The sequence below is a fragment of the Coregonus clupeaformis genome, chromosome 30, assembly GCF_020615455.1.
Source record: "Coregonus clupeaformis isolate EN_2021a chromosome 30, ASM2061545v1, whole genome shotgun sequence".
Taxonomy (NCBI): domain Eukaryota; kingdom Metazoa; phylum Chordata; class Actinopteri; order Salmoniformes; family Salmonidae; genus Coregonus; species Coregonus clupeaformis.
The window spans coordinates 1,097,525-1,116,150 of NC_059221.1; the positions used below are offsets into that span (position 1 = coordinate 1,097,525).

At 44.2% G+C, this 18,626-nt stretch overlaps 1 pseudogene; it reads right to left on the reverse strand.

Moving 5' to 3' along the window:
• Window positions 1-3,895: 3,895 nt before the first annotated feature.
• LOC121546515 overlaps window positions 3,896-18,626 on the reverse strand; it is a 108,225-nt pseudogene continuing 93,494 nt past the window's right edge.

An 18,626-nucleotide genomic window follows, 5' to 3' on the forward strand; every position in this document is an offset into this window, starting at 1 on the left:
TTTGCTTTTGTCTGATTGTTGTCACACCTGTTTTCATTTAGTGTCATTAGTGTCCTATTTAGTTCTCGTTGTGTTTGTCAGGTGTTGTGTGTTATTGATTTTTGTCTGTCGTGTGTAGGGCTGATGTTCGCTATTTCGCTCGGTTGAGCTTCCCTCCACTGCGTGGAGTGTTTACGCACCGGTGTAGTGCGCATTTGTTTTGTTCGCCTTCGTGCGTTATTTCGCCTACGGGCAAGTGTTCTCGTTTGAGAGAACACTCTTGTTGGAGAGTTACTAAAGTCTGTTGGACTATACTTCGGTGTCCTGCGTTTGATTCCACCACTACACCCACCTACAGCACGCGTGACAGTTATAATGAAAACATTGTGACTTGAAGAGCTTTTACACTGTGTATATCAGGTTTAGATCCTTTACCTTGGGTAGAAAATATCAAGGAGGAAGACAATGTTTTCATGAAGATAGGAATGTGATTTTAGCTTTCTAACAAAATCATAGTGATAATAATACATTTGCCTCGTAACTAGCCACGCCCGACGGAGCTCAGAGAGCGTGTCAGTATGACGGAAACGCCCCTCTTTAGCAGAGTGCATAAAAGACTGAGATAAGAATTATCAGATCAGACTAGACGGACCTCAAGATGCAGCTTTTGTCCATATTGGTCCCGACCCTGAAAGTCAACACGAGGTGAAGACGACAAAGTTGCCTCCACTAACAATCAATGTTACGGCTGAGTAGCTGTTCTAAGTACTGTATCTAAGAAGGTGAATTTAAGTGGGACCATCCTGTTACTCTCTTCAAACCATTGTCTACTACACTGCTCTCATCACCCCACAGGGGATCATCGACACAGCTGATTAGCCGTCCTCAGAAGACCACTTCCAGAACGAGTGAAAGTAAACAGACAAGTAAGAAGAAGGACATTGTGACCTCTTGTGGACTAAAAGGCCATCCGAGAGAGAAGGCCCAATAGACCCCTTCCCACGAAGGCCTGGGTCCAACAGAGATACACCAGAAGACCTCTAACATGTAAATACATGCATTGCTTTTCTTCCATAACGGGCGGCAGTTCTAATCCCAAAGTATTAGGATTACTGGGTGGGTGGGTCGGTCCGTCCGTCCGTCCCCTCTCCCTCTCCCTCTCCCTCTCCCTCCATCTTTTGTAACAAGTGTCATATTGTGTTAGTCCGCTAGGGACCCGTTTTCATTGTATTACGTTTCTAATCCCTACCTATACTGTGTACGTGTTTGTATCTTGTGTTATCATTTTTATTAGTTAGGAAATAAATAATTAAATACATTTGTGTGGTACGGAATGATCATCAAGACCCGGGTTCGTACAGACTTAAAGAGCCTACGACTTTCAAATGAGACTGCTATGAGGTAAATGATTAATAAATGACTGTTAAATGATAAGAGATATCTAGATATCTTTAGAGTTAATTTGGGAAACGGTAACTTGTTAAACAACCAAATTCCTAATGAGTTAATTGTTACATGATTAATTTCATCTAGTAACAATTAAACATAATAGGTAATTAGTCGATAAATAATAGTCATCACAATAATGAAAGGCATGTCATGACAATGTAGTGGATGTGATTTGGAATCATGCTCTTATGATGATGTAGCCCTGCATGAAGTCCAATGTCATCCTCGGCCGAAGAGGTTTTTGGTCTAATGGTTAAGACATTGAGACCGGAGTTCACATCCTACCAGTAACACACAGACATAGTGTGATAGCATTCTGCTACTTCATTCTGTATTAACAAACAATTAAGAGTCTTCGCCTATGGTGTCACACTGTGAAAGCCACTTTACCAGACACACCTCTCTGTCTCTCACTACTTGTAAAACAACAGACAACTACTGTCATCACGCTTTTTTGTTGTCTCTTTCTCCCTCTATGCAGTGCAGTGCGTTTTTTGATCCTTAAGGGAATACAAGCCCCTATAAATAGCCTTGTTTACCCGTTTGTGCTGTTTTGTGTCTGTCTGTGTCCTGCTGTGACTTACTGTGCCAACCCACTGTTTTGCTTTGGTGGAGTGTCACACTCTATAAGAGCACGCCAAGAAACGAAGGAAAGCAAGTTGAGAAAGAGAGACTACAGAAGACAAAGAGGAGAAAAAAGGCAAAAAGATGGAGAGGGTAGGAGAATGGAGGTGAGGTGAATCGAAGGGGCTGCTGCTCGTGGGAGAGTGGCTGACGTGCATGGTGATGTCCTCCCACTCAGTGGCCTGCTGTCATGGTAATGACGCGGAAGTAAGATGTAGTCACTTTATCACTTCAGACTAACATGGCCTGTGCCTTTATCTCTCCTACTCCCTCTCTCATCTCTCTACAGTTCGTAATTCACTAAGTGACTAATTGATCCTTGGAGACAGGCTTTTGTGTCCCTGCATGGACTAATGAACAATGAGAGAAAGGAACAGATAGGGGAAAAAAAGACTTTAAATTAGAATGTCTGTCAGCCTGGATAATGTGGTAACTGTATGGTAGCAGGGCTATAATGGTTTCAAACCCTATTGTCCTGGACAAAAGTCAACTACATTAATTCATTTGTGTGAAGATATAGAATTTAGTTTTGCTTGTGCACCTCGTGTTATATCAAGGCCTAAACATACTCTCGTCCATATACACTCGTACTATTGACTTGAAAAACTGAGGTCATACAGCTGAGGTAGTAACCCATCAATTAACTTCAAACATCACAGATAACATCTATCCTCTAGAGATTGGCTTCCTTCACATCCCATCTCCTCTAAAACAACATGAGTTATTGTGAGTTCCTCTGGCTGCTTTTTTCCTGACCTGGAAACAGAAGACAAAGGACAGTGAGACACAGGTTTTATCTTGGACACATGAAACATAGGATGGATACGGAGGGTGCGGGGTAACAGAAGACGAACAGCAGAGGGACTAAGGATTTTAGAGATGGAGAAAGGGCAGATGAAACGGGGGGAACGTTTACGGGACTCCACCCGGAGGGGCAGGTCCCGAGTGGAAAGCCATACCCTCTGCTCGAGCCGATAGCAGGGAGCAGGGGTCCGGTAGCGATCCGCTTGTCGCCGATACCTGGATGTGGTCTTCAAAAGAGCGGCCTGGGCTCTCTTCCAGGTACGGCGACAGCAGTGGGTGAACATCTAGGCAAAGTGTATGCTGACTTCTTTCTCTTGCTCAGGGAAAAGTGTGGGCTGATATCCCAAGGAACACTCGAAGGGAAAGAGACCAGTGGCCGAGCAGGGAGGGTGTTACGGGCGTATTCCACCCACACGAGTTGCTGGCTCCAGGTGGTGGTGTTGGCGGAAACGGGGCAACAAAGGGCCCTCTCCAGGTCCTGATTGGCTTGCTCCGACTGGCCGTTTTTTTGGAAACCAGAGGACCAGCTGGGCGACGACCCAATTAGGGTGCAGAACGCCTTCCAGAACCGGGACGAGAACTGGGGACCACGATCGGAGACCATGTCGACCGGAAGTCTATGGATCCGGAAGACGTACTGCACCATGAGCTGAGCTGTCTCCTTGGCTGAGGGTAACTTGGGAAGACTGCGCCTTACGGCTGGGAAGGCTGTGCCTTACGGACCAGGCTCTCTATACCCCAGGCGACAGCAGCCGCTAGACAGGAGGTAGGGAGGATGGTCTCTGGGTCAGACGGAGTAGCAGCGGGGCAATACAACCGTGAGTGTGTCAGGCTTCACGTTCTTGGACCCCGGGTGGTAGAAGAGAGTGAAATTGAAATGGGTGAATAACAGGGTCCAACGAGCCTGCCTAGAGTTGAGGCGCTTGGCGGTGCAGAGATATTCCAGGTTCTTATGGTCAGTTCACACTAAGAATCGGGGTTCCACCCCCTCCAACCAGTGCCTCCTCTCCTCCAACGCCATCTTGACGGCGAGGAGTTCTCAATTTCCCACATCATAGTTCCTCTTAGCAGGGGTAAGATGATGGGAGAGGAAAGCGCAGTGGTGCAGCTTTTGGTCCTGGGCAGAATGCTGGGACAGGACGGCCCCCACTCCGACATCTGAGGCGTCAACCTCCACCACAAACTGACGGGACGGATCCGGATGGATTAAGTTGGATGCTGTAGTGAATCGACGTTTGAGGTCCGAGAACGCCTGGTCAGCTGCTGGATACCACGTGAAGGGAACCTTGGGAGAGGTGAGTGCTGAGAGGGGGGAAGCCAGGATGCTGTAACCCCGGATGAAGTGGTGGTAGAAATTAGAAAACCCCAGGAAACGTTGCAGCTGCACTCTGGATGTGGGTTGAGGCCAATCCACCACTGCTCTCACCATGTCTGGATCCATCTATATATTTCCTACAGCGATGACATATTCTAGGAAGGAGATGGTGGAGCTATGGAATTCACACTTCTCCACTTTAACGAAAAGCTGGTTCTCCAGGAGACGCTGAAGGACTTGTCGGACATGGATGACGTGTTCTTGAGCTGAACGGGAAAAGACAAGGATGTCGTCGAGGTAGATAAACACGAACCGGTTCAGCATGTCCCGGAGCACATTGTTGACCAGGGCATGGAACCCAGCGGGAGCGTTGGTCAGTCCAAATGCCCTAAATTAGTGCTCATAGTGCCTGCTAGCCATGTTAAAGGCTGTTTTCCACTCATCTCCTTCCCGTATCCGAATCAGATGGTAGGCGTTCCAAAGGTCCAACTTAGAGAAGATGGTCGATCCCTGAAGAGGTTTGAAAGCCGAGGTGATGAGTGGTAGAGGGTAACGGTTTTTAACCATGATGTCATTAAGTCCCCTGTAGTCCACAAAGAAGAACCCTGCGCCGGCGGGAGAGGTCGATAGACGAATAGGCCCTGCAGCGAGAGAGTTCTCAACGTACTCCTCCATAGCCTTGGTCTCCGGACCCAACAGGGAGTAAAGCCGCCCCGAGGGGGTGTAGTGCCCGGAAGAAGGTCAATGGCGCAGTCGTAGGGTCGATGTGAAGGGAAAAACGTAGCTCGGGCCTTGTTGAAGACTTCCATGTTCTCCGCGGGAATGGCGGAGAGATCCGAGGCTTCTCTTAAGCCTGCAGAAAGACGTCCCGGGGCAGGCTGGGTCGACTTAAGACAATGAGCATGGCAGAACAGGCTCCAACCCACGATTGAACCAGTAGCTCAGTGGATCAGGGGATTGTGCTTCTGGAGCCATGAATATCCCAAAACCACGGGTACATGGGGAGGTTCTATGAGCAGGAATTGTATTGCGGGTGACTCTGCCAATAGAGCGCCCATCCAGCTCTCTGACGTCCATGGGAATGGAGAGGGGTTGAGTGGAGATACCCAGCTCCGACACCAAGGTAGCATCGATAAAGCTCTCATCGGCCCCAGAGTCAATGAGCACCTGAAGTGATTTGGCCTGGTCACCCCACAACAGGGTGGCATGGAGAGGGGTGCGAGTAATGGGAGATTGGAAAATCCCTGTTCGGCTCACCAGAGTACTCGTACCTACTGATGAGCCTGGTCTTTTTAATGGACAGGTGGAAATATAATGTCCTGTAGTCCCGCAATACAGACAGCTCCTGGTGTTCAGTCTACGTAAACGTTCATCCGGAGACAATCGAGCCCTTCCCAGTAGCTTGGGTTCAGGAGGAGGCGAGTCGACCGCCCTCGGCGAGTCCCGTGAGCACTCGGGTGACATCAGATTCTCTCGGAAATTACTTCGGGGGTTTTCGGGATTCCTCGGAAGTGAGGTGGGAATTGAGGGCGGGCGAGCGAAGGTGACAGGGAACAGATTCCCTCTCCCTCCTACGTTCTCATAGCCGCCCATCGATCCGGAGGGTCAAGGCTACGAGGGAGTCGAGGTCCATGGGCAGCTCCCGGGCTGCGAGCTCATCCTTGATCACCTCCGATAATCCGTGAAGGAACATGTCGAACAATGCTTCCGGGTTCCATGCACTCTCAGTCGCCAACGTGCGGAAATCCACCGCGTAGTCTGCCACACTACGTAGCTGGAGCAGTTTACGAGCAGCCTCTCTCTCGGACAACGAAGAATCGAACACCTTCCGTACTTCCGCCACAAGCTCCTCCAGACTGAGGCAGACGGTGGCCTGTTGCTCGCACACCGCCGTAGCCCAGGCGAGTGCCCTCCCGGACATCAGCGTTATGAGGTACGCTACCCTCGAGCGGTCTGAGGGGAACGAAGAAGGCTGCAGCTCGAAGATGAGGGAGCACTGGGAGAGAAAGGCCTGGCAGGAGGTAAGTGGGGTTCTCAGGACACTGGGGTGGGATGGGAAGAAGCGCCGCTGGTGGCGGGGTTGCTGAGAGTCTGGGGAATTACTGGTGTGGCTTGCTGCCTTGTAGGGAATCCACGGAATTGCTCCAGCAATGTATCGAACGCATGGTCATGGCGTTCTGCCAGGGTATGGAGTCCCTCCATGAGGCTTTGCAGTAACTCATCGTGTCTTCCAATGGTGGCTCCTTGCTGGGAGACAGTATTGTGGAGCTGGTCTGAGTCTGCTGGGTCAGTCACGGCCAGTTCGTACTATCATGACTCAGGATATGACCCAGATGTAGACACAGGAGGCGGATGGGACAGTTCTCAATAATAATTTATTAGAACACGGGGCAGGCAAAGGGCAGGTCGAGGACAGGCAGAGGTTTGTAATCAGGTCAGAGTCAGGCAGGTAGAGGACGGCAGGCAGGCTCGGGGGCAGGCAGAAATGTCAGAACCGGGAAAACTAGGAAATAAACACTTGAGAAACAGGAAAACAGGAAAGCACGCTGGTAAGACCTGACAAGACAAGACAAACTGGCAACAGACAAACAGAGAACACAGGTATAAATACACAGGGGATAATGGGGAAGATGGGCGACACCTGGAGGGGGGTGGAGACAAGCACAAAAACAGGTGAAACCGATCAGGGTGTGACACCTTCGCAATTGAGCATGAGGACAAAAAGAGAAAAAATACTTCTGTTAAAGACTTCCGTTGCTGAAAAATGGAAAGAAGCTTTGAATAAGAGAGAAGGATAAGAGCATACAGTATATATATATACAGTGAGGGAAAAAAGTATTTGATCCCCTGCTGATTTTGTACGTTTGCCCACTGACAAAGAAATTATCAGTCTATAAATTTAATGGTAGGTTTATTTGAACAGTGAGAGACAGAATAACAACAAAAAAATCCAGAAAAACGCATGTAAAATATGTTATAAATTGATTTGCATTTTAATGAGGGAAATAAGTATTTGACCCCCTCTCAATCAGAAAGATTTCTGGCTCCCAGGTGTCTTTTATACAGGTAACAAGCTGAGATTAGGAGCACACTCTTAAAGGGAGTGCTCATAATCTCAGTTTGTTACCTGTATAAAAGACACCTGTCCACAGAATCAATCAATCAGATTCCAAACTCTCCACCATGGCGAAGACCAAAGAGCTCTCCAAGGATGTCAGAGACAAGATTGTAGACCTACACAAGGCTGGAATGGGCTACAAGACCATCGCCAAGCAGCTTGGTGAGAAGGTGACAACAGTTGGTGCGAATTGTCATGAATGTCGGTGGAATGCGGTAGGCCAGAGTCAAGCGCAGGACACAGAATGAGATGAAGAACCACTTTACTGAGTAGTAAAGAAATACAAGGAAAATCCTCCAAAACAACAAAGGAGGAGCAAAACCCGCTCACACTAATGACACTCGTACATACAATAAACACGCACACCAAACAGTGGACCTGTACAGATTAAATAGGCAGACAAACTAACATAATGGGGAACAGGTGCGCAACAACAGACAACAATCAAGTGAACATAGAAACATATAACATAGAGCGGCAGCAGCTAGTACTCCGGTGACGACGAACGCCGAAGCCTGCCTGAGCCAGCAGGAAGGGCAGTCTCGGCAGAATCCGTGACACAAATGGAAGAAACACAAAATAACTGTCAATCTCCCTCGATCTGGGGCTCCACGCAAGATCTCACCCCGTGGGGTCAAAATGATCACAAGAACGGTGAGCAAAAATCCCAGAACCACACGGGGGGGGCCTAGTGAATGACCTGCAGAGAGCTGGGACCAAAGTAACAAAGCCTACCATCAGTAACACACTACGCCGCCAGGGACTCAAATCCTGCAGTGCCAGACGTGTCCCCCTGCTTAAGCCAGTACATGTCCAGTCCCGTCTGAAGTTTGCTAGAGTGCATTTGGATGATCCAGAAGAGGATTGGGAGAATGTCATATGGTCAGATGAAACCAAAATATAACTTTTTGGAAAAACTCAACTCGTCGTGTTTGGAGGACATAGAATGCTGAGTTGCATCCAAAGAACACCATACCTACTGTGAAGCATGGGGGTGGAAACATCATGCTTTGGGGCTGTTTTTCTGCAAAGGGACCAGGACGACTGATCCGTGTAAAGGAAAGAATGAATGGGGCCATGTATCGTGAGATTTTGAGTGAAAACCTCCTTCCATCAGCAAGGGCATTGAAGATGAAACGTGGCTGGGTCTTTCAGCATGACAATGATCCCAAACACTCCGCCCGGGCAACGAAGGAGTGGCTTCGTAAGAAGCATTTCAAGGTCCTGGAGTGGCCTAGCCAGTCTCCAGATCTCAACCTCATAGAAAATCTTTGGAGGGAGTTGAAAGTCCGTGTTGCCCAGCGACAGCCCCAAAACATCACTGCTCTAGAGGAGATCTGCATGGAGGAATGGGCCAAAATACCAGTGTGTGAAAACCTTGTGAAGACTTACAGAAAATGTTTGACCTGTGTCATTGCCAACAAAGGGTATATAACAAAGTATTGAGAAATTTTGTTATTGACCAAATACTTATTTTCCACCATAATTTGCAAATAAATTCATTAAAAATCCTACAATGTGATTTTCAGGAATTTATTTTCTCAATTTGTCTGTCATAGTTGATGTGTACCTATGATGAAAATTACAGGCCTCTCTCATCTTTTTAAGTGGGAGAACTTGCACAATTGGTGGCTGACTAAATACTTTTTTCCCCACTGTATATGGTGTAACCGTCTAACAGAGTAAACTATAGGAGAGGACAGAACGAATGTCTTGTCTCCCAACACCTCTGGCATTGCCGGACACGGTTATGCTATGAGACACAGGCAGGGGTCAGTGCACCAGTGTGGCTATTATTATTATTATTATTATTTATTTATTTTTTTTATTTTTATTTTTTTATTTAGCAGACGCTCTTATCCAGAGCGACTTACATTATTATTTTTTCATCCTTGCCGGCCATTCCCTCCCCTACACTGGACAACACTGGGCCAATTGTGCGCCGCCCCATGGGTCTCCCGGTCACGGCCGGCAACGACAGAGCCTGGATTCGAACCAGGATCTCTAGTGGCACAGCCTTAGACCACTCGGGATGCTATTAGAATATACCACTACACCAGGGCTATGATAAGAATAGAGCTCTGACTCAGATCTGACTGTACTGTACTGGGCTCTTCATCTCCGGTCCCGAAACACTTCCGGTTTTTCTTTCTACCTGGTTGTTGATTTCACTTTCCTGGTGTCCCAGGTCTGAATCTGTCTCTAATTAGTAGAAGATGATAAAAAACGGAAATGTTCTAGCCCTCCAGGACCGGAGTTGAAGAGCCCTACTTGTTGTTTGAATGGATAGGGCGTTTCGTGGATGAGTAGCTAGAGCAGGAGAAAACCATCAAAGCATGATTCAGACCCTTCACAGTTGAATTATTGAGTCACTGCCATTGGAGGAGTCACGCTAATCCAACATTGGCTTCCTTCCTTGTCTCCTTGCCTCCTGTCCTTAGTGGCCATGGAGCTGTGGTAGCTAGGTGTTACAGTTAGTTGGCAAACGGGAGAGAGAGGGAGTTAAAACAACTAAAACAAATAGTATTGTAGCTAACATAGTTATATCAAGCACTGGAAAGGCCATCCAATCATTTGGTTGCAGAGTGTTGCATTGCGTAGCAATACCTATTGCGTAATACTGTAGTAACCACTTATTGTCAAACCAAGACTTTTGAGGAATCCAAGGCAACAAAATCACTAATGTAGCTGTAGTGCCACTCTCGAAAACTTTAAGTCTGAAGTATTTCAACATCATTCTCTCACATTCTTTTTTCCCCACCCTTCTCTCACAGCATCCACCATCAGATCACTCTCCTTCTCCCAATTCCCCCATTCCTTCCATAATTTCCCTTCCCCCTCTGTCTCACACACCCTAGTCTTTGAGACTTAGAAAAATCTATTTCAACTCCCAGTGGAGAGGCTGGTGTTTTCACCACTGTGTCTGATTGATGACACCATCTCACCCCCCGATGCCTTTTATAGGCCCCACTGTTGATCGCCATTCAGCTGCTTTTTATGGCAAATAACAACAGGAGATGTAATGGCTGGCACCTGTGGTAAGAGCTCAGAGACATTGGTGGTCTGGTTAATGGAGAGAAATTGAGGACGGCTGAGAGTCAATGGGTTAGGTCCACCTAACGATGCAGTGCACAAGTTTGATGAGACTGGACAATTCAAACATGAAATGTTCTACTGTATATCAACAGTATCAACTACTGAATAACAACTGTATTTTAAAATCAGATGGGTCAAAAAGGATAACTTTTAAAACACCCATTGACTGGTTGTAGAAAGAAAACAAAACTGAAATCTCCCCTCATCTCACTCCAGATCTCTTAGTACCAACTTAAAACATCCCAAAACATCCAAAGACCAAGGTAATGGCCGGAAATATACAAGTAGCTAGGTCAGGGCGGCAGCTAGCTTAGTGGTTAAGAGCGTTGTGCCAGTAACCGAAAGGTCGCTGGTTCTAATCCCCGAGCCGACTAGGTGAAAAATCTGTCGATGTGCCCTAATTGCTCCTGTAAATCGTTCTGGATAAGAGCATCTGCTAAATGACTAAAATGTAAATGACAAAGGAAATGAGAACTCCCCTCACGTCTAACGTCCCTCCAACTCCCATTAGCAACCAGGGTAAAGGGAGCAGGACCAGACTAACCTCCTTAGGGAGCAGCACACCACACGGCTAAACTGCTGTCAAGTTAATCGATACAGGCTTCTACACCAGTGCACAAAGACTGCCTGCTAGCCCTGTTTTAAACACTCCATTCCACGGCCAGATATTGAACTCTCCGACGCATCAATATGAACCCACTGTCTTCACAGTTAACCACTTGAAAGAGACAAGTAGAGGGGATAGGAGCCCTGCAGGCAGCAACTGTGAAGTGAGAGTTGTTAAGAGAACAGCAAGGAGGAGATCATTGGACGATGACCATATCGGCCAGCCCACTTTTAGATTTATCCAGCATACAAATGCATACAATCTACATTTCCTTGATTCCGCATGTCCTCTATCCTCCTTCTCAAAATGCATTGGAGGAGAAGATCCAAAGTTCCTCCCCTTTGACTTTCAAATTAAAATTCACCACTGGTATAATGTTCCCACTCATATCATGTGACAAGAGATTAAAGCACGGGCTTGGAAAGGATATGCTTTACCATGGCTGTAAAATATTGATTTCAGAGCACAGGATGGCCATTTGTAAAGGGCAACACAATCATATGTTTGTGCATGTGTGAGAGTGAGCTGTTGAAAGGTTAACTCACCGGATATAACAAGGGACAAAACAGGTTAGCTGCTTAGAATTTAAATATATACACAATATATTATACACAGCACAACATACACACAATTGAGTATACAAAACATTAAGAACACTTGCCCTTTCCATGACATAGACTGACCAAGTGAATCCAGGTGAAAGCTATGGACCCTTATTGATGTCACTTGTTAAATCCACTTCAATCAGAATAGATGAAGGGGATGAAACGGGTTAAAGAAGGATTCCTAAGCATTGAGACAATTGAGACATGGATTGTGTATGTGTGCCATTCAGAGGGTGAATGAGCAAGATAAAAGATTGAAGTGCCTTTGAACGGGATTTGATAGTAGGTGCCAGGCGCACTTGTTTGTGTCAAGAACAGCAACACTGCTGGATTTTTCACGCTCAACAGTTTCCCATGTGTATCAAGAATGGTCCACAACCCAAAGGACATCCAGCCAACTTGACACAACTGTGGGAAGCGTTGGAGCCCACATGGGCCAGCATCCCTGCGGAACACTTTAGACACCTTGTAGAGTCCATGCCCCGACGAATTAAGGCTGTTCTGCAACTCAATATTAGGAAGGTGTTCCTAATTTTTGGTATACTCAGTATATATACACTCAGGGCTATACTAGGATTCAGAGAGGGCAAGATCTAGGACTTGTTTATAGTGGAGATGAGAGAAAAACAACATAAAAGATGGGAGGAATGCTGTTGTAAATTCTTGGAGAGGAACCAAGAGGGAGTCCATAGCTCTGAACGTCTTTCTTCACCATAACTCATCATGGCGCTCTCAAGGTGTAGGCCCTAATATGACAGCCAGTGACTTGATAAAGTGTGGCTGCTTTCTCCAGCCTCCATGCTCAGGCACTTCACCTTCCATCGTTTAGGAGGCATTGTCTCCCAACAGTTCTCAATAATAATGTATTAGATCACAGGGCAGGCAAAGGGCAGGTCGAGGACAGGCAGAGGTTCGTAATCAGGTCAGAGTCAGGCAGGTACAGGATGGCAGGCAGGCTCGGGGTCAGGGCAGGCAGAATGGTCAGAACCAGGTAAACTAGGAAATAAACACTTGAGAAACTATCATTCATCATCGACTGACTGGGCTGCACAGCCTAGGTGCTTCGCCATCTCCACACTCAGTAAACAGCCAAATCCCCCCTGATCGATGGAGCCCATTTAACTTCAGCTATTGACTCATGGCCCCTCAACAGACGCTGAAAAAATACAAAACATTTAAATGGAGGGGGAAAAAGAACAAAACGGAACAGAGCGGCACAGGCGGGCATGACAACTCTGCTTCTGAATTTGAATAAATTATAGCTAGCTAGCCAGACAGTTTTAGAGGAATGATACCATAAATTATTCAACTTAACTGCCAATATGCCAACATTCCAGTCAAACAATGCAGTCAATCCACAGCCATAAACTAGCAGAAATCAGTTGTTGATAGGACTTAGACAAGTTGCAAATGCAACAAGTACTGATGTTGTAGCTTATGATAGCACTCACAGTTTTCCAAGAAAACAAAAATGTAGACATGATTTGGTCTGTTTACAAATATTTTAGAATCTATTTAAACAGAAATTTGGTATACAACCCGTATAAACTGTATTTATAATTATATTATAATATTTTAGTATTATTAGGTTGACAATATTTACATTTCTGATATCACATGCCTTACTTTTATTTTCCTGCATAAGTAAATACAGGATTATGCGTTTACTGCCATTCATTCCAATTAGACTGGTTTGTATTGGCTGCCATTTTCACCCCATTCTGGAACTTTTAGGGTTTATGACATAGCCCCTCTAAGTAAATTTAAAGTTTGATTTGATTTGAGTCCTATTCTATTTTAGTCCTATTCTTTAACCTTGATTTTTGGTTGAGATGGAGACGTGACTCCAACATATCAATGCTTAATTTGTAGACAAACTAGGTATTGAATTGTTTTTGGTTGTCAACGCAACAAAATATCAACATTTGAAGGAGCTGTATCTTCTGCTTGGAAAGTTCCATCTGTGCCACTGATTTAGTCTGGCTTTAATTCCAGTTTGTCTACAAATGAATAATTGATATGTTGGATTCACGTCTCCATCTCAACCAAATCAAATCAAACTTAAAATTAACTTTATATAAAGTTAGATTTGATTTAGTCCTATTCTTTAACTTTGATTATTAGTTGAGATGGAGAAGTGAATCCAACATATAAATTATTCATTTGTAGACTAACTGGAATTAACGCCAGACTAAATCAGCAGCACAAAAGTTACATCTCCTTCAAATGTTGATATTTGGTTGTGTTGACAACCAAATACAATTCAATATCACTTTTGTAATACAGTAAACAGCTTATTAACTTGTCAACAAGTTAACAAATTATATATGTTGGATTCACGTCTCCAACTAAATCAAAAATAAAAGTTAAAGAATAGGATTAAGCCAGTGGCTCACAAGAAACTATCCAAGCATTAGACATACTTTAAATGTTGATATTTGATTGCATTGTCAAGATCTTCACAATTGCTATAATAATCTGTGCAGAATATTGAACAGCATTGATCACTTGAACTAAATACTTTTAATGTAATCTCAATTGCAATCCAGGTTGTGCTCTTAGATGAAGCACAGTGATAACACATTAACTTCAAAATATCTGACGTTGTATTCCCATTTTAACTTTGTTGTGGGTTTTAAATGGTTGAAAGTGCAGTGATAACACATTTAGGTGACAACTAAACCAAACATCTGACATTGTTTTTCCATTGATATTTGGGTGTGGTTTTAGATGGTTGAAAGCATAGCGATAACACATTGGGAATTCAACAAACTTCTGGCTGTCGTTTTGAGTGGGTGAATAAAGGTTTAAATCTCATTGATCAACCTCTCAAACAAATATTAACCAAATGTCCACGTTGAAATGACGTGGTGTGCCCAGCGGGAAGGAGAGAGAGAACACAGAGGAGGAATCGAACAATGCAAGCAGATAATCTAGGGCTCTGTCCCAATGTGTAAATAGGTGACATTGCAGGGGTGGGTACACCAGGGAAGAGATCAATCGGCTGCTTTCTGTTGCTCTGTAATCCATAACTATCTATAAGTAATCAACCTTCAGAGGAGAAACAGGGAATGAATGAATAAAGAAAGATAGAAAGAGAGAAACGCCACACCTGATCTTAATGAGTGCTTGTTTCCTTTGAAACGGGGTCTCTTTGACTAGACTAAAATGAACAGCTTTATATGAGTTAAAAACACATGGCATGCTAGCTCCACCCTGGTGGCGTAGTAGACTGATTCTATGGATAGAGAAGAGAAGATCATAGTTTTGAATCTCACTGACGCTGTGCTACAATAAAAAATAAATGTGTTGGCATGATTAATGCCCACGCAAATTAATTTCCATGTGTCCTATCTGTGCTTGGAGTTCAAAACAGTTAACCCAAACTAAACTAGCAGTTTTGTTAAAAGTGTTCTCAGAATGTTAATAAAACCTCCCAGGAAAACTTTCAGGGAACCACAGTAAAACGTTCAGTCCCTGCAACCTAAAAAGGAACGTTCCCAGAACAGGCGGAATTTTCACTTCCGTTTTAAAAAACATTAAATTTTACCGGTCAGGAAACGTATGGCTTTGTTCCCAGAACCATTGGGAAACCAAAAACTTACATTACCACAACTTCTAAGGAACCAAATGTGCTAGTTGGGATAACCTAGTCTACATAGGGCAATATTTTGTTATTGGTTACAAGATTACAAGATCGCTATCATCAGTGATGGACAAGAGTTCAAATGATCAATCAGCTATGGGCCAACACGTTTATTTTCAATATTACTTGCATATCTATTAATATTAGAATCCCTCCTCACGTCATCTCTAAAACTGTTATACAGTGCATTCGGAAAGTATTCAGACTCCTTTACTTTTTCCACATTTTGTTACGTTACAGCCTTATTCTAAAATTGATTAAATACATATTTTTCCTCCTCAATCTACACACAATACCCCATAATGACAAATTGAAACAGGTTAAGAAACAGAAATGCCTTATTTACATAAGTATTCAGACCCTCTGTTATGAGACTCGAAATTGAGCTCAAGTACATCCTGTTTCCATTGATCATCCTTGAGATGTTTCTACAACTTGATTGGAGTCCACCTGTGGTAAATTCAATTGATTGGACATGATTTGTAAAGGCACACAGATGATGTCTATATAAGGTCCCACAGTTGATTGTGCATGTCAGAGCAAAAACCAAGCCATGAGGTCGAAGGAATTGTCCGTAGAGCTCCGAGACAGGATTGTGTCGAGGCACAGATCTGGGGAAGGGCACCAAAAACATTATGCAGCATTGAAGGTCCCCAAGAACACAGTGGCCTCCATCATTCTTAAATGGAAGAAATTTGAAACCACCAAGACTCTTCCCAGAGCTGGCCGGCCAGCCAAACTGAGCAATCGGGGTAGAAGGGCCTTGGTCAGGGAGGTGACCAAGAACTCGATGGTCACTCTGACAGAGTTCCTCTGTGGAGATGGGAGAATCTTTCAAAAGGACAACCATCTCTGCAGCACTCCACCAATCAGGCCTTTATGGTAGAGTGGCCAGACGGAAGCCACTCCTCAGTAAAAGGCACATGACAGCCCACTTGGAGTTTGCCAAAAGGCACCTAAAGACTCTCAGACCATGAGAAACAAGATTCTCTGGTCTGATGAAAACAAGATTGAACTCTTTGGCCTGAATGACAAGCGTCACTTCTGGAGGAAAACTGGCACCATCCCTATGGTGAAGCATGGTGTTGGCAGCATCATGCTGTGGGGATGTTTATCAGCGGCAGGGACTGGTAGGCTAGTCAGGATCGAGGGAAAGATGAACGGAGCAAAGTACAGAGAGATCCTTGATGAAAACCTGCTCCAGAGTACTCAGGACCTCAGACTGGGGGTGAAGGTTCACCTTCCAACAGGACAATGACACTAAGCACACAGCCAAGACAACGCAGGAGTGGCTAAAGGACAAGTCTCTGAATGTCCTTGAGTGGCCCAGCTAGAGCCCGGACTTGAACTCGATCTAACATCTCTGGAGATACCTGAAAATAGCTGTGCAGCGATGCTCCCCATCCAACCTGACAGAGCTCGAGAGGATCTGCAGAGAAGAATGGGAGAAACTCCCCAAATACAGGTGTGCCAAGCTTGTAGCATTATACCCAAGAAGACACAAGGCTTTAATCGCTGCCAAAGGTGCTTCAACAAAGTACTGAGTAAAGGGTCTGAATACTTCTGTAAATGTGATATTTCAGATTTTTATTTTTAATAACTTTGCAAAAATGTATAAAAACCAGTTTTTGCTTTGTCATTATGGGGTATTGTGTGTAGATTGATGAGGGGGAAAACGATTTAATCCATTTTAGAAATAAGCCTGTAATTTTACAAAATGTGGAAAAAGTCAAGGGGTCTGAATACTTTCCGAATGGACTGTAAGAACAGTTTCTGCGGAGGTGCTCCTCACATGGACAGAGCTGGAGTGCCCTCTGTAGGTAGGATTGCTTCACTGTTCTCCTGAAGATTCTGCACATGCATAGTAGAACATAATGCAAACGCAATGACCGTCTAAGCCTACAAACATGATCAGCAATATCTATTCAGACAATGTTACAAAGCACAAGACAATTACCAACAGATCTTTACACAATTTATTGGCATAGAAAAATGCATACATTATCATCACGATCTTAAATCAAATACCCTCATTCATATTATATCATGGGACACCCTTCAATAATGTTTAAGTCAGTAAAGGCATAGAGTATGTTATTCATATAAAATTCATACAGTCACATTAACACACAATAATGCAATGGACTAGTGAGCTCTATGAAGCAGATGCAACAATATTTTTTCTTCCAGTTTTAACTTGTTACAAATATGGCCGCTGTAGAACGTATTAGCATTATGACGATGACATAAAAATATACTGGGCAGCACTTCCTCTTACAGCAATAAGCACCAGCAAATAACCAGGCTGTTACCTTAGCTGTTTGTAGCTGTTAACTTTACATGGTAATACATTCTGGAATTTAATGCTTAATGAGTCATTACTTAGAACTAAAGATTTGCTGCTAATTTCACTATCGGAGGCTTCTTCTTAACTTTTTTTCTGTTTTAAATCAGCGCTCCTGAGTTCAATTGCTCAATCTTTGAAAATGCACATATCAGTGAAACAAATTAGCAGCACTTAGCTAAGTCAATGTAAAATGCTTGAAACTATTGTCAGCATGGCATCATTTGATAAAGAGCTTTGGACATTAAACTCCTCTGCCACTTATCAGTCATCTATCTCTGCAGCACTCCAACAAGCTGACATGCATCTAAAAATAATTGGGGGAGTTTTCCCCACTAACATTTACATGCTAAAATCGCCACTGTAATTGAGGGATTTCTCCTTTCATATCTAGAAAAGGACAAAGTAGTAGAAGTAGAAACTGATGCTGCTGCAGCATTGCTCATCTTCACAGTGGGAATCCAGTCGACATGGGTGTCTTGATAGATGTCAGCTGGTGAACCTACAGTATGAAAAGCACACCTGATGTTAGAATATCACTTATTCAGGTCACCTACACCATCAAGGCTCTTAATTGTTTGGTTGTGTTTAATTCATTTTTGTCAATGTCAAATGTTATGGCAGCCATATTGGATTTTGGATGCCATATTGGATTTGAGGCAAAATATGAAGATAATCTGTGATGCTCCCCTTAATTAATTGCAAGACTAGGGGCTAAAGATACCAAATCCTTTGAGGAACCATGGACCCCAACAGTTTTAATTTCGATGTCTGAGCCCACTTGTTTTCCTTAGAGACGATTACAATAGCCACAACATAAAAAAACTGTATGCATTTTTGTCAGGCAGGACCATACAGCACTGCATGAGAGCAAATTCATAAATATTCATACTTGATATTTCCGCATATTGTGTTTACAGGTCAATATTTCCAAGATGCATTAAGATATCTTTATGCTGTTATTTGTGTATGTAGGGCAGACGGCTGACTACTTTTATTCCAAATTTGAGCAATGTCAGAGCTTGCAATATTGGGTTAC